The sequence below is a fragment of the Notamacropus eugenii genome, chromosome 6, assembly GCF_028372415.1.
Source record: "Notamacropus eugenii isolate mMacEug1 chromosome 6, mMacEug1.pri_v2, whole genome shotgun sequence".
NCBI lineage: Eukaryota > Metazoa > Chordata > Mammalia > Diprotodontia > Macropodidae > Notamacropus > Notamacropus eugenii.
Window position 1 is genome coordinate 329,541,987 of NC_092877.1, and position 16,628 is coordinate 329,558,614.

The 16,628-nt window shown below is 39.0% G+C and overlaps 1 long non-coding RNA gene across 1 annotated transcript in view; it reads right to left on the reverse strand.

Moving 5' to 3' along the window:
* Window positions 1–15,345, reverse strand: part of LOC140509954 (uncharacterized) — a 32,741-nt gene extending 17,396 nt beyond the window's left edge. Inside the window, exon 1 of the long non-coding RNA XR_011969017.1 lies at window positions 15,168–15,345. This is a non-coding gene — a long non-coding RNA (uncharacterized lncRNA). The remainder of the gene's footprint in view (window positions 1–15,167) is intronic.
* Between the last annotated feature and the right edge of the window lie 1,283 nt (window positions 15,346–16,628).

Genomic DNA, 16,628 nt, shown 5'->3' on the forward strand with positions numbered 1-16,628 from the left:
TACAGCAAGGAGTAGCTCAAGTTACTCAATCTTTCAGGAGTACATTTTTTCAATTATCAGACCTTCAGATACTTCCTTTTTCTTTGAGATGATTCAAGTTGAAGAGAGACTTAATTGACTTTGGGGAGGCTAAGGTTATCACCCTCTCAGGTTATTCCACTCTCAAGTCAAAGATCAATGATAATTTTGGCCACAATTCAACCCCCTGCTACTTCTAGCCCCATACCCATTCTACCCTATAGTCCTTGCCTATGTACCTCCATTCCCCTCCACCCTCTCACCCCCAGAAGTCAAGATACAGGGCTGTTTCATTCCAGCTGAGAGAAATCCATGGTGAGTCCTTGTCTGAGGGAGAAACAGTATAGCTTCCCTTTACATATGGCTTTTATTCCTGAATGCAGACCTGCTCATGCAGCCCTGAAGGAGGCTGACTGAGGGTAGGAGGGGCCAAGATGAAACTCTGTGTGGGCAGGCTATCTTTTTGGACTCCCCTTTGTTGGCAGTAGTCTATGCTGCTTGTATAACTGATGGGCATGGAGACTGTTCCAGGGACAAATGGTGAGGTAGGAGGGGCTAAGACTTTCCTCTAGATTTAGGAAGGCTTGTTCCTTATACCCTGCTGAGCTCCAAAGGAGAAAATGAGACTTAGGATGAACATTTCCTCATCTATGAAATGAACCAGCTAATGGGATCCTTTTTAACCCTTAGCTTCCATGATTCCAAGATTTCAATAAGCACCCGCAGTTCTCTTACCTTGGAAGTCGTGGATCCCTTTGGAAGTAGAGTGAAGCCTACAGACGCCTTCTCAGAGCAATATTTTCAAATGCATAAACTAAAAGGTAAACCAACTCAATTCAAATACACAGGTATTCTGAGGGTTAGTTTCCACTAGGGGACAAAAAGACCTTGAATTGGCTGCTGATCCATAACTGGGTGAGCATACAGAAAGCTAGAACAAGGGAAACCTCTCTCTTTCCTGGCTGCTTTTGCATAAGGAGGAGGAAGACCTTCTCTAGCTCTCTGAGTAGGGGTGGTACCTCAGAGGTCAGATACCTGTCTCATTGGGGTCGCCATGTAGCTTTGAATCCCCAATGCTGAGATTTTTTCTTCTCCCCTTCTAGTTATACTTTTTTGATCAAAGATGAGTGCGTATTAGAGATGGAATACATCAGACTGTGATTTGGTGAGCTTTCCGGGATCTGAGGGCCCTCCAGAGATACAACACTGGAGTTTGATGGTAGCAGCATCAGCTGAGCTCAGGGAGGAGTCAGTGCTGAGGAGTGAACTGCTTGGCCCAATCCAGCAATGGATCCATCCACTCTCTGAAACACCTTGTCCTACAAACAAGGGAGCAACCTGTATGTTGCTTTACTCTCTTCAGGGACAGAGGTGGTAGAGAAGGAGTTCCTACTTTCAGAGATTTCTGATCAGTTCTTACTACATCTTCTCAGAAAGTACTTTCTAGGTCTTCTGTCACTGACAAGAAGCAGTCAGGATATATGTACATTCTCTGAATCAGAAAATGGACCCTTCTAATATATAGGCCTCAAAGCAGACTCACCAAAGCTCGATACTTGGTTGACCCCAGGCAGAACATGTTGTTCATGCTCTTAAGACTGAGCCTTCAATGGCTGTTCTCATTATGCATTTAAAAAAAGAAGACTAGACTAGATGACCATTCAGGTCTTTTCCACCTCTGAATTTATAAACTTGTAATAATTGAGGCATATACTTAAATAATTGGGGTTAAACAGTTAAGACCTATTCCTGAGGGGGAACAAAGGTTTATTGGGTCTTTATTGACCAACGTATATGAAGCCACATGGTAGACTTTCTCTACCAGGCCAGCCTGAAAATTCACTTCACCCCTGAAATTCTCATACTAGAAGTACCTTCTGTCTCTGAAGTCTCTTTTTCTGATTGCCTGATTCCTCCTAGAATCTGCATTTGAAGCAAGATGCCCAGGCCAGCCCTCTCTTTATTTCTTTTGACACTGTGCTCTCATTATCCAGACTTTTTCAACCACATCCCCCTGCGTGGGTACTTCGTCCTTTTCAGTTTCCTTATATATGTTGGCTTCCTCTGTTTATATTTTCCTTCTGCTTATATTTATAATTCCCACACTTAGTACAGTGTCTAGCATGAAGTAAGGACTGAATAAAAACTCATTGACTTGGCTTGACTCAATGTTCTTCAGTTCTCTGTACTTGTATAAACATAGCTCACAGTATCTCCAGATTCCTTAGAAGTGATTCCTGGCAACAGAGCATGCCTTGACTTAATAAATTAAGAAAGTGACAAGCAGATATGGAAACAACCAAACCCATCAGCCACGCAGGTGAAGGCATAGACTGTATGAATGACCTTTAGAGGTGGAGAAAAGTGTCTCTGTGTATCCACCAAAACAGATATCAGAGAGTGGCTACAATGGAGGAAGAAGAAGAGTAGTTGATATACCCAGATGTTCATGGGAGACAAAATTTAAGAAAAGAGTTAGCAGAAAAACCAATGACCTCAATGTCAACCTACAAATGCCCAGATTGTAGGTAATAAGCAAGATGAATTAGAAGTGCTAACACCAAGAGGTAAGCAAAGAAGCTCATAGATATCACTAAAATTTGATCAGAAGAGAACTGGCTGGAATCTGGGTCTGGGTGCAGATCCTTTATTAAGAAGAAATGGGATTTGTTTAAAAAAAAAAACATGGGGAGGAGGAGGCAGGGTAGAATTATATATCAAAAAGGGGAGGAGAAGGTAGGAAATCCAGGAACCTGAGAACAGAAATATAATGGAGAATATATGGGTGAAGATCAGTAGAGGCTTTTTGTTCTATCTTTTTCAGCTGTGTACAACTCTTCATAAGCTATTTTGGGGTTTTCCTGGCAAAGTGGTTTACCATTGACTTCTCCAGCTCATTTTACAGATGAAGAAACTGAGGTAAGTAGGGTTAAGTGACTTGCCGAGCATCACACAGCTAGAAAGTGTCTCAGGATGGATTTGAATGCAGGAAGATGAGTCCTCTTGATTCAAGCCCCGTGCTCTATCCACTGTACCACCTATCTGCCCCAGAAGAGACAGAGACAGAAACAATTTCATCATTGGAATATCCTACAGGCTACCTAGACAGAAAGAAAGAGCAGATGAGGACTGTGGGAAACAGGTCACAAGCTTGGCTCAGTTGCAGATGTAGTAATGATGGAAGACTTCAATTATCTGGACATCTGCTGGGGTGCTAGTTAGAGCAGCTAATGATTTCTTAACTTGGCTTAATGGTAATTCCATCTTTCAAAATGTAGGGAAGATCTGACTCTCAATATGATTCTCACCAACAGGGAGGAAACGATTGTCATAAATGATGGTTTGCAAGAAGGGGTCTCTTTTGTTTGTTTGTTGTTGTTTTTAATTATGTCATGGGAAAGAGGAAGAGGAAAGAGGGGATAGGGCCACTATAGGTGTGGATAGTGCAGAAAGAGAAGGCAATATGTTATTCAATTCTTACTTCACTTCTATTTTCCTTGCCAAGGAGACTGACTCTAGGCTAGAAAGGACAGAGCAAAAGAGGACAATAGGGAACTGGTATCCAAGACAAATAAGATTTATATAGTAAGAGAGCAAACAGTTAATTCAAGTCACCTGGCCCAGTGAAGTCCATACTCAGGTCCTGAAAGAAATGGCATATATGATTGCTGAGCCACTGTTGATAATTGTTGAAAGAAGATTGGAGAGGTAGCCAGTGATTGGAGAAGAGCAAATGTCTTCTTGATTTTCAGAAAAAGGGGAAAGAGAAGACAATGGAATCTATAAACTAGATGCCAGTGATCTTGACTTATTCCTGACAAAAATCAAGTATAGGAGTTCTTAACCTGGGGTCTTTTTCTTTCTTTCTTTTTTTAAAATAACTTAATACTTATTTTTTTGTAAATAGCATTTTAATTTTTCCAATTACATATAAAGATAATTTTTAACATTCATTTTTCATAAGACTTTGAGTTCCAAATTTTTTCTCCCTAATATGGCAAGCAATCTGATATAAGTTGTACATGTGCAATCATGTTAAACACATTTTCATATTAGTCATGCTGTGAAAGAAGAAATAGAACCAAAGGGAAAAACCATTAAAAAAAAACTGAAACAAAAAAAAAGTAAAAAATAGTATACTTTGATCTGCATTCAAACTCCATAGTTCTTTCTCTAAATGTGGATAATATTTTCTATCATGAATCTTTTGGAATTGTCTTGGATCATTACATTGGTGAGAAGAATGAAATCATTCATAGCTAATCATCACACAATGTTGCTATTACTGTGTACAATGTTCTCCTGGTTGTACTCACTTCACTTAGCATCAGGTTTTTCTGAAATCTGCCTGCTCATCATTTCTTATAGCACAATAGTGTTCTATTACATTCATATACCACAATTTGTTTAGTCATCCCCCAATTGTAATGTTAATTACAGTTAAAGATATTCCCCACCCATTGATGGACCTGCCCATTAAGGGAAGCTTGCTTAGGGAAAGCCCACACCTATTATTAATTTCTAATGAGGTACTGATTCTCAAGGGTTGTGATGTCCTCTGGCTCTGAAAAGTGTATAAATATTCTGAGATGAGGTTTTACTTTGGGGCTTACTCATTGGAAGTGTTTGTTTGCCCAGACAAGACTCTGGGCAGCTTCTAAGGAGCCACTCCCTGGCTTTAAAAACCCAGAGGTTGGTGCTTCTCTCTCTGGTACCTACGTATGTATGGTCAGACAGTTGCATCTGTCTGCATCTGTGATGTATGTATTGCTTATGGTCAGATAGTTGGAAGCCCTGTCTGTTGATTATTATTTCTTTGTATTTTCTCTGAAGTTCAGGGTGCTGGCTTTTCCCTCCCATCCTGAGGTCTTTTTCTTTACTTCATTAAAGGGGCCAAGCCCTGGCTACTTCTTAAACAGGCCTATTCAATGAGTGGGAGTTACCTCACCCTAAGTGAGTACCTGCATAGACCTTGGCCTAAAGGGGCCAGTCTCCCAGTGCATCCTGGGTCATCTCCAGTCATCCTGAGGAATATCAGGTCACTGGATTCAGATGGCTCTGGAGGAGAAGTGAGGCTGGTGACCTGCACAGCCCTCCCTCACTCAAAACAAAGTCAAGTGCAAGTCATGTCATCATTTCTCTGATGTCATGATCTTCTTCAGCAATGAAGGACAAACACAAGTGAATGATATGTATGTTTGATTAAAGTGATTGATGACCCCTGAAAAGTTGCTTTCCTTTTAGAAAAGCAGAACTAAGAACCTGTACTGCAGGCCCTCCTGTGTCTGCTGGGTTCCTTGCTGATACACCAATTGATGGACATTCCCTCAATTTCTAATTCTTTGCTACCACAAAAAGAGCCATTATAAATACTTTTGTATATGTAAGTCCTTTTCCCTTTTACTTAATACTATTTCAATAGAATTGGTTGATTTTGTAATTCTATATATTTTATTTTGTGCATTTGTTCTGAGAAAAGGTTCATTGCATACTTCCCCAGACTTCTAGTGGGGTCCATGATATAAAAAAAAGGTTAAAAACCTCTGTTCTAGAGTGTGCTATTAAAAAGATGGCTAATGAACATTTAGAAAAGAAAGTGGTCACCATAAAAAACTTTCCTGGTATGGTCATGAATAGGTCTACCAGACCAACTTTATTTTTCCTTAAGGGTGACTACAGTTGTTGGTCAGGGGAATTTTGTAGATAGAGCTTACTAAGATTTTATTAAAGCATTTGACACAATTTCTTATGTTATTCTGTGGAAAATGGAGATAGATGGGTTAGATGACAATACAATTAGATGGATTTGGAACTGGCTTAATGACTAGACCCAAAGAATAGTCATTAATTGTTCAGTGTTGACTCCGATGTATTACCCCTGGGATCCTTACTAGCTTAGTAACTGGCAAAAGAGGAAATGAACTTAGTAATGGCAGAAACTGTTCTTAACGAAGCCATGCTAATTCTTTGATTTTCAGTCAATTGTTGGACCATAAAGGTGTGTTCTGAAGAATATCATTTGAGAAAGGCTGACTACCTCTTCTTTGAATGGATGTTTCTCATTGTCTTTGGATATGTAATAGAACCAATTTTGCAAGCTCCCTTCTTTGCTTCTCAAAAAAGAGAACCAATTAACTTATCTTCCATCTCCCTATAACCCCCCTTTTATTCTTTGGTTTCCTTTAAAGCAAGAATTCAATGTTGGATGTTTATTTGTTGATCAATGGACAATAATAATAGATTATCTTTTATACAGTGCTTTAAGGTTTACAAAGCACTTTACAAGTATTATCTCATCTTATCTTCACAAGAACTCTGGGAGGTAGGTGTTATGATTATCTCCATTTTACAGATGAGGAAACTGAGGCTGACTGGAAGTCAAATGACTTGCCGGATGTCACATAGCTCATGAGTGTCTGAGATTGAATTTGAAGGCAGGTCTTCTGACTCCACTCCAGTGCTCTACCCACTGCATCTCTCAGCTGCATTGAGAGTACCAACTGGTATTTATAGATATCTTAAAAGCAATCTAATTTTGAATGCCTTCTACTTCATTTTCTATCCTTCTGCTACCTTCACTACAGAAAGAGAAGGGGCCTCTCAGGACTAAAAATCATATTTTGATGGTGCAGTGGATAGAGAGCTGACTAGGAGTCAGTCAATAGCTGTGTAACCCTGGGCAATCCACTTAACTTTTGTCTAACTCAGTTTACTCAATGATAAAATGGGAATAAATTATAGTACTTACCTCCTAGGGTTGCTGTCGAGATCAAATGAGGCAATGTTTGTAAAAAGCACTTAGTACAAAGTCTGGCACATAATAGGTGATATATAAATGGAAGGGTGAGAAACCTGCAACCTTGAGGCCACATGTGACCCTCTAACTGAATCCAAACTTTTGCTCTGTGAAGTTTGTATTCAGGCAAAGGGCTGCACTTGAAGACCTAGAGGGTCACATGTGGCCTCGAAGTGGAAAGTTCTCTACTCCTGATATTCCCTTCCCCTTTCCTTCATCCTTTCCCTATTATCTTTTCCTTTGATTCTTGGGTTACAATAGCTAAAAACTTAGTCACTTAGTAATGGGTCTCTGATGATGAGGCCCTCCACTTTTAGCTCCTTGGAAAGCAGACAAACTGTCTTTGGGACCATACTTGAAGCTTTTCTGACTTGGAAGAACCTGTCCACGCTGATACCCTTCTGCCATGGCCTTTAGGAATCATCCAAGATAACTCAGCTGCCAAAAGGAGGCATCAAAGTAGGAATTTACGGGAGACCTGAAATTCTACTGTTGGAAATTTATAGCTTTGGGAATCAATTCCTTGGCAGCTTCTTGGTCAACAAAATCCCTACTAAAATGCAAACATCCCTGGAGAGAGTTTAAGCCTCACTAGATTACTCCTTATATATGTTGTTCTTAGCTATTTTGTAGCTCATTAAGAGCAGAGCCTTTCTAGCGAATGAGAGTCATATAACTGCAAGAGCTTAGAGCTGAAGGAAGCAGCATGGCATAGGGGGAGGGTCACTGGATTTGGAATCAAATCTGTACAGGTCTTGGGGGGGCTAAAAAGGAATGTTGAGTTGTTGTCTTTATAGCAGACTCAAGATGAATTCCAGAGGAATTTGAGACTTTCAAGAGGAATTGCAGACCATTGTGAACACTCTGACTCTAGAGGACTCAGGACCCTCTTGAAAAGTGGGACCCACCTAGAGGGAATGATATTGTATTGATTGTTTGTGAGCTATTGTGAATCTTTTACATATTTTCTGTATTATTTATGGACTCCTGTGAGTTCTTTGAGTCTTCTGCATATTTTGAAGTGCAATAAAGGCTGTCCTGTACCCAATAAAATGCATTTGTTACCATGAGTGCTTACTTTTACTCATGTCTGTGGAGATCTAAATATGATGTGTATTCTGAGATAATTTTCCCAGAATAAATTTTGGGCAAGAGTGTAACAAACCAAAGAAAAAGTGATATTCGTAGGGGAGTTTTTCTAAGATTTGTTTCAGGTCAGAGTTTGAGGCCCTTGGTCACTAGTTACAGACTTATTAAATATCAAAAAATTCTTGGAAAGACTATTTTTTAAAATGTTTATTTATTTATTTATTTTAGTTTTCAGCATTCATTCCACAAAATTTTGAGTTCCAAATTTTCTCCCCATCTCTCCCCTCCCCCCACCCCATAATATCTTGCATTCTGATTACCCCTTCCCTCAACCTGCCTTCCCTTCTATCACACCCCTCCCTTCCCTTATCCCTATCTTCTCTCTTTTCTTGTAGGGCAAGATAGATTTCTATACCCCATTACCTGTATTTCTTATTTCACAGTCATATGCAAAAACAATTCTCTCAACATTCGTTGCTGAAACTTTGAGTTCCAACTTCACTCCCTTCCTCCCTCTCCACCCTTTTCCACTGAGAAGGCAAGCAATTCAATACAGGCTATATATGTGTAGTTTTGCACAAGACTTCCATAATAGTCATGTTGTATAAGACTGTATTTCCCTCCATCCTATCCTGACCCCTATTTATTCTATTCGCTCTTTAGACCTTGTCCCTCCCCAAAAGTGTTTACTTCTAATTACTCCCTCCTCCCATTTGCCCTCCCTTCTCTCATCCCCCCCACACCCCACTTATCCCCTTCTCCCCTACTTTCCTGTAGTGTAAGATAAATTTTCATGCCAGATTGAGTGTGCATGTTATTCCCTCCTTAAGCCAAATGTGATGAGAATAAGCTTCACTTTTTCCCTCTCACATCCCCTTTTTCTCCTTGGAAAGACTCTTTGAAGCCTTTCATTTGACACATAAAGGAACTGAGAACTTAGCAAGTTTAAATGACTTAACCAAGGTTCCAAAGCTGATTAGTCACAGAGCCTGAACTAGAATCCAAGTCTCCTGAATGGTTAGCCCAGTGTTTTTTTTCACTATTCCATGATATAAGATGTGTGCCAAGAAAGGGAGCTTCTTAGGTGCTAAAGGTACATTTCACCTACTTTGCCATTGTGTTATTTGACCTGGCCCTGAATCATGAACATCTCTGGAAATAAAGTCTACATGATTACAGCAGTTAACATTCTATATCACATCAAGGGGTATTATTCCTGTATGGAGTAGTAAAGGAAAAAAAAGGAAGATAAGACCACTTAGCTAGGGAGAAAAAGTATTATAAGTTTAGAGATGGAAGGGGCCATGGATTTTTTTTAACTTTTTTTGTATCTTGGACCCCGTCTTGGACAAGAAGCTTATGGACCTCTTCTCAAAATAAGGTTTTTAAATACATAAAATCAAATTCATAGGATTACGAAGAAAATCATTTATATGGAAATAATTATCAAAACATTAAGAAACAAGTTGGCAGATCTCCTGATCTAGTCCCAAGTTCTCATTTTTCAGATGAAGACCAGAGTTATCTTACCAAGGGTCATACAGATAGTAACAGAGCCAGTATTTGAATACAAAGTCTTCTGACCTCAAATCCAGTGCTTTTCCTACTGTGCCATGTAAATCATTTGAAAATAATAAATCTCTTTGGTAGCTTTTTGATTTTAAATGAGGGACTTGTAATCACAAAAACTTTTTCTTAAGAATGCTATAAGTAAGAATATAGAAAAACAAACTATATACTTTCATATTTTATGTACCTTAATAAAAAAAAGAAATGTTTTGTCTCTTATACACAGCGAGAGATCATTTGCCATTAGCATGAAATAAATTAAACACATGATTGCAAATGGCACACAATGTGGTGGTTCGACTGTCCTTTGCCCCTGGCTCCATGACAGCTTTCTTTGTTTACTGTTCAGAGTGTCTTCATCTGAGGTAAATATGAAAATGGATGATCATGCATGTTGTCCAGAAAGGAGGAAAGCTATTTATTTAGCCTCCCTCATGATCTATTTAATGGTTGCCCTTAAACATAATTGAATCAGTCCCTTTTCCTGACCTTTTTTGTTTTCAAGTCATATTTTGGTTTTGGTTGTAAGGTGCAGTTCTTTCAAGGCCACTGGCTTTTCTGCTGTGCAAATACTTGCAAAGAGATACCCACTGGATACTCATAACAAATACTGTTATTATGTCCACTGTACAGATGAGGAAACTGAGATTAAAAGACTTGCCCAGGGTCATGCAGTTAGCAAGTGTCTGAGTCAGAGTTTACATTCAGATCTTCTTGACTCCCAAGGCCAGTATCCTATCCAAGGTAATACCTAACTGACCCTAACAGAATGCTATGGCATTTTAAGTTCTAATATGGTAAATATCTATCAATATAACCCGCATATACAAAATCTCTTGAGGGGAGGGTCCTCAATAATTTTTAAGAGTATAAAAGGGTCTAGAGACCAAGAAGTTTGAGAACCAGTGCCTACGCTATTAGAGGAAGGTAGCAACATTGATGAAATGGTATGTCCATTGAAGACTCTTTGAAGTTTCTTATCCTATAATCCTTACTTCAGTAGGAATGATGATTTTTCCAGGGAAAATGGGTTTTTAAGAATTTCCTTAGTGTAAATCCAGAAATATTGCTGCATGCAAATGATGTTTTATTTAAACATCTCTTAATGCTAAATGGTGAGCAAACCATATGGTCACAGAAAAATTTTGTGGTTCTTCTGAAAATTACCTTTAAGAATAGGTAATCCTTTGTACAATTGTATAATGCTGCTGAGAGAAGACTTTTTTGTCCATGCTTGCCAAATTCTGCTCAAGTAGGTTCCAGTGAAACAAGGGTGCTAGTTTATGCAAAATGAAGCAACTTTCTGCTCTATTTATGAGCAGAAAGTCTTTTATGAGACCAGCTCTTAGTTCATTTGGCTTGTCATCTAGCCTACATTTCTCCATCTTTTCCACAAGTACAAGAGATATCTAATCAAATATTTTGCTAAAACCTAAGTAAATGATATTTCCAACATTCTCTGACGTCTATATCCTTGTCAAAAAAAAGGAAATAAGGTTAGTTTGGCATGGATTGTTCTTGGGGAAGGAATGTTAGTTCTTTGGGATCATTTCCTTTTCAGGATGTTCACTTGGCCTCTCATTATTAACACATTTTAGGTTTGCCAAGAATCAAAGCCAAGTTTTCTAGCCTACATTTTGAAGATTCCATTCTCTCTGGTATTTTAAAAAATCAGGGGCTTTGTTCTTTTCCATTGCTGTGGTACTGCTGCCATCTTTCATGATCTTTCATAAGTTACTGACAAGTGTCATAGCATTATGTCTACCAGTCACTTCTGCCAATTCTTTCAAGACTTGAGCATGGAGTTCAACAGGCCAGATGACTTGACTTCTGTCCAACTGGCTAGTAGAAAATCTGAGAGCTGTATGAGGTACACAGAGATGAAATGATTTGCCCAGGATCACACAGCTAGTAAATGTCATAGAATTTGAATTCAGATCTCTCTCACTCCAAGTTCTACACTCTCAACTATTCCTCAATGGATAAAGAATTCATCCTATCAGTATGGATCTTCCACAATCTACCTCCAAACTTTATTTCCAGTCTTCTCTCATATAACTTCCCTTCAAACAGTCTATATCCCAACCAAATGGGATAATTCTCCATTGTCTGATCTTGTCCTGACTCTCTCATCTCCATAGCTTTGCTCATACCATTTTACATGCTCAGAATAGACCACCCTTGATGCTCATCACTATTGAAATCCTTGCCATTGATCAAGGTCTAATGTTGGTACCACCTCTTCCATGAAGTATTCCTAGATTATCCCCCACCCTGGTATAAAGGATGCCTCTATCTTCAATGTCTTATATCCTTTGCCTGTACCCTTCCCCTGCCCCATTTTGTGCTTATGCTCTTTCTTTCCTCATGCTCATTTCTGCATAAAAGAAAGAGTTGGTGCTAGTGTTCCTGGAGAAGCCTATACACCTGCTTCTCAGAACAATGTTTTTAAATGCGAAAGACAAAGGACATAGGATTGCAAAGGAACACATTCTATTGAAATATAATTCTCAAAATATCAAAAACAAGTTCATGGACCTTAGGTTAAGAATCCCTGCCTTAAAGACAAAATTTGAATTTCTCCCTTGTTCCAGGAATTCTATTAAAGGTGAAACATGAATAAAAACTTTGAGAATATTGCATCCTGGCATCATATCAACAGAAATATTTTCTGATGGTGGCTGATAATAAAATATGTTTAAATTTTGGAGTATGACTTCTCCAACAAATACTGTTGCCAACTCTTTTCATTTTCTTTAATATAAATTTATTTATTTTTACTTTTTAACTTTTACTTCCATAAGTTTTAAGTTTTCTCCACCATCCCTACTCAGTCCCAAAGACAGCATGCAATCCAATTATAGGCTCTACATATACACTTTTTTTTTTTTTAAGATGTTAGAGTAAAATTTATTTTTGTCTCAACTGAATGCAAAATGGCAATCATGATTTCAGGCAAGGCAACATTAAAAATGGATAGATAAGAAAATCGAACAGGAAAGTGCTTTATGGGGAAAGGGTCTAAGATAAAAAAAAATCTGAATAAATGAAAATTTCATCAATCTAGAGAACTCCTGGTATAGGAAAAACCACTACTAACTCAGGTCACAGTCTCTATAACCTAGTAAAGCCCAAGAAAGTTTACTGAGACAGAAAAGCAAAGGAGGGGCACATTGTCAGTGTCAGAGACAAAATTAAATCTTGGTCTTCCTGACTCTGAGCTTAGCCCTGAATACACTACAGCATAATGTCTATCAATGAACTACTGACATATTCGTTAAGTGATATACATTTAAGTTTTTGTCTTTGCCCTGATTTAGAAATTCATTGACTTAGGGAATTCCTACTGAAGAATTTCCTAGAAGTTTTCATTTTTTGATTTATCAAGAAATAGACTGTTTATCTATCTATCTATGTATCTATCTGTCTGTCTGTCTATCTACCTACCTACCTACCTATATCTGTCTGTCTGTGTCTGTTTAGATAGATAGATATAGGTACATACCCATCTATGCATGTACACATGCGTGTATCTACATATACATTCTTATTAAACATATTTGCACATTAGTCGTGTTGTACAGAAGAACTGGAATGAATGGTAGGAGTCATGAGAAAGAAAAAACGAAACCATAAAGGAGAGCAAATAGTGTATTAGCACCATCTCTTAAAATTGTGGTTGTTAATAACTGATATATTGAGTACTTTAACCTATACAGAGCTCTTTGCATACACTTAATTCACATAACAACCTTATGAAAGAGGAGCTGCACTTATTCCTTCCATGTCTTGGGGTTAGGGGCATGTAGTCCTCTTTTGGCCCTCCCTTCATACCAGAGAAAGAGTGTGAATTTTTTCTTTTTCTTTTACTGAGTGTAATATTATATAATAATATATATTTATATTATACATACATATATAATATATAAATACATTATTGTAAAATTTGGGTTGATATAATACCATGCATATGTTTTATGCATTTCTGAGTTTCCAAACTTTTTCTTTACCATCTGCTGGCCTTTGCCTGTCTTCTGCAGCTTCTGTAAAACTCTCCCAAAATTCCCATTCAATTTCTAATTTTTATTTCCCATGACATATTGAAACCACAATGGAGAAAGTCATGATGTGAAAGAGATAACTGTATAGTGCCTTAAGCCCATTTTACAGAAAAGGAAAAGTGAGGTAGAGGAGTTAAGTGATTATCTAATGTCATACAACTAGAAAATGTCAGTGGTAACAGCTGCTCCTGGATCTTTACTGATCCCAAATCAGTGCTTTTTTTCACCACACCATTCCTTCTTTTACACCTTCAAAAAATATAATACAAGCAATATAGGAAAGGGGACCGAAATTAACAAGGAGATTGTTGTGAATGGAACAAAAAAAAAACCCTTGTTTTAAGATGTTTTAATTGTGTTAAAAAATGTTTTAAAAGATTTTTCTGTAGAGGAAGAAAATCACTTGGCAGAAGGCAGCTTTGGTCCTTGATCTAATAATTAATTTTGCAGAAAGGCAGCCATTTTATCACATTCTGGAGCCCCTGAAGCTCAGTACCCTTCACTCCCTTTTTATTATAAAGACACAAAAGACAAAAGAGCAGAAGGGCCTCAGGGACTTTTTCCAGAACATAATTTCCAGAGCCATTCACATGCTTGGTACCCATCAGTTCTAAGGCCCAAATAATCTCCATTTACAAGTTCCATGTTGCAATCAAGAGAGTGTGGGGTAGTTCGTGAAAAGCATTGTACTGAGAGTTAACAAGACCTTGTTTCAAATCTGGAATGTGAAGCTTCCTAGCTGCATGGGTGGACGAGTGACTTGGCCTCTTAGGCCTCAGTTTTCTCATCTGTTAAAAAAGGAATACAATACTTATATGTAGAGGGCCGAGCTCTGGACCGTGGCCCCCTGGTGAGCCCGGAGATGCCCAGGGGTGAGAACCCACCTTCGGGTGCTGGGAACGCCCCTTACAGAGCTGGCTCTGCCTCCAGGAGGGAACTTGAGAGGAGCTATGGCGGGGCATATAGGGGGGAACAAGGGAAGGTCGGGTAGAAGTGATGTAAGCAATAAAGTGCAGTAAGCAACCTCCTTGGGTGAACTGTTTGGTCATTCCCCTCCCCCACAGGAGGGGCTGGAACCGTTGGAAGACCAGTATATCAGTTGGCTTACAGGAGAGGTAAGCTTCCAGGCAATCGGGGACAGGCCCCAACCACTTATACTATGTAACTCAAACGGTTGTTGAGAGGAAAGTGATTTGTAAAGACCTGTATCTATGAAAATTGCATTATTCTTCCTACAACACACTGCAATAATTGATATTCATAACAGAGACATTAAGTCATCTAGGAAATATTAAATTACTTTAAGTACTATTAAGTGTACTATGTTTCCTAAGGCAGGGAAATATATAGTACACTAGAATGACTTCCATCAAAAATGATTAAAATTAAGTTTTATGGTGGTTTAAGTATTAGTCTTTAATTGTCTAAAAACCACAGTCATTTGGAAAACCTAGTTCTGAGAGAAATACAAGTAAATAAGACGGTACTATTCATACTATGGGGTGGGGGTGGGGGTGTAACTAGGTGGTATAGTAGATAGAGCACTAAGCTTCAAATCCGAAAGACTCATCTTAGTAAGGTCAAATCGGGTCTCAGATACTTGTTAGTTCTGTAGCCCTGAGCAAGTCACTTACCCCTGTTTGCTTCAGTTTCTTCCTTAAAATGAGCCAGAGAAAGAAATGGCAAACTACTCTTTGCCATGAAAACCCCAGATGGTGTCATGAACAGTATGGTATGACTGAAATGACTGACCACATCTGCATTGTGAAGTGTGTAATGGAAGTCACTCTATTTGCAGAGACCCGGCCTCTCTAGGTCAATACCATTCCAGCGGTTGTGGCCTAGCTGGGAGCAATGATTGGGGTCCATACCATAGATCAAAGGAGAGACCCAAGACTGCCTATTATAGTGGAGCTGCCGAGCACTGCCTTTATGGGAAAATGGAGATAAAATATAGTGGGAGAGGCTTAAGGAAGAGAAGGAACCAGGAACATCGGGTCTAGCTGTTGCTGGTGGCTAATAGGGTAGCCACCACTTTGGAGTCTTTTTGAAGACTCAGTTGAGAGATTGCTTGATACAGTGGGAATACATAGACAAAACTGGAATCAGGATTCCTAGGTTCAAATCCTGTTTTCAACAATTGCTAGCTGTGAATCCCTGAGCAAATCATTTAACCAGCATCACAACATGCTAATTTTGCATCTGGGGCATGGTGTACTTTGAATAGTAAATACATGTTTTATGTATTTTCTGTGTTCTCACCTAATACTTGATTTCTTCACCTATAAAATGGGAACTGTAACACGTGTACTACCCACCTCACAAGGCTGTTGGGAGGAAATGGTTTCCAGTGGTTAAGTGCTTTAGAGATATGAGTTCCTATCCACTTGTTTGTACCAGGTAAGCCTCAGGAGTTGCTATCCACATGACTCCATTATCTGGTATCTCCAGGAGTTTGTCCTGATTATGAGTCTGTCTCTGTGTTTGTCTTCCAGATATTGGCCCATGAGATAGAAGGTATGAGACCTCTATATTGGTTGTTTCCATGTTTCCCTTCTCTCTAGACATGCATTGTGGATTAGTGTAATGGTAATTTAAATGGTAAGATCTTTCCCATTCATTAAAAGGCCCATGTGACCTGCTTAAATCACATGGAAGCCTAAGTTACACATGGTAGGAGGAGCTTGCTGAAAGGGTAGAACAGGAAGGGTGGAGTAGAACTGAAAGGAAGCAAGTGAGAGCAGTTAGGGTGGAGAGAGAGGACACAGGCAAGCCAACAGCTAGGCTCAGGAGTGTTTGTTTGTTTGTGGGAAGGGAGTTTGGGGGGAGGCTTGGGAATGACTTTTTCCCCTGCAGTGATAATGTGTATTGACTTTTTGGCTACTATGTGATAGATTGGTTTTCTGGTTTGGGGATTTGGCTTTCTGGTGTCTGAATAAATGCTTTTCTTCTGCCTTCTGCATGGAGAGTCTGCTATACTTTGTGATTGAGAACTATGCCAGCCTATTCATAGTCACCACCAGTGCTGGGAATATTGCCTTGGCGATAGTTAGTTCTTCTTGGTACTTCCTCACTGTCTGGGAATCTATCTTCTT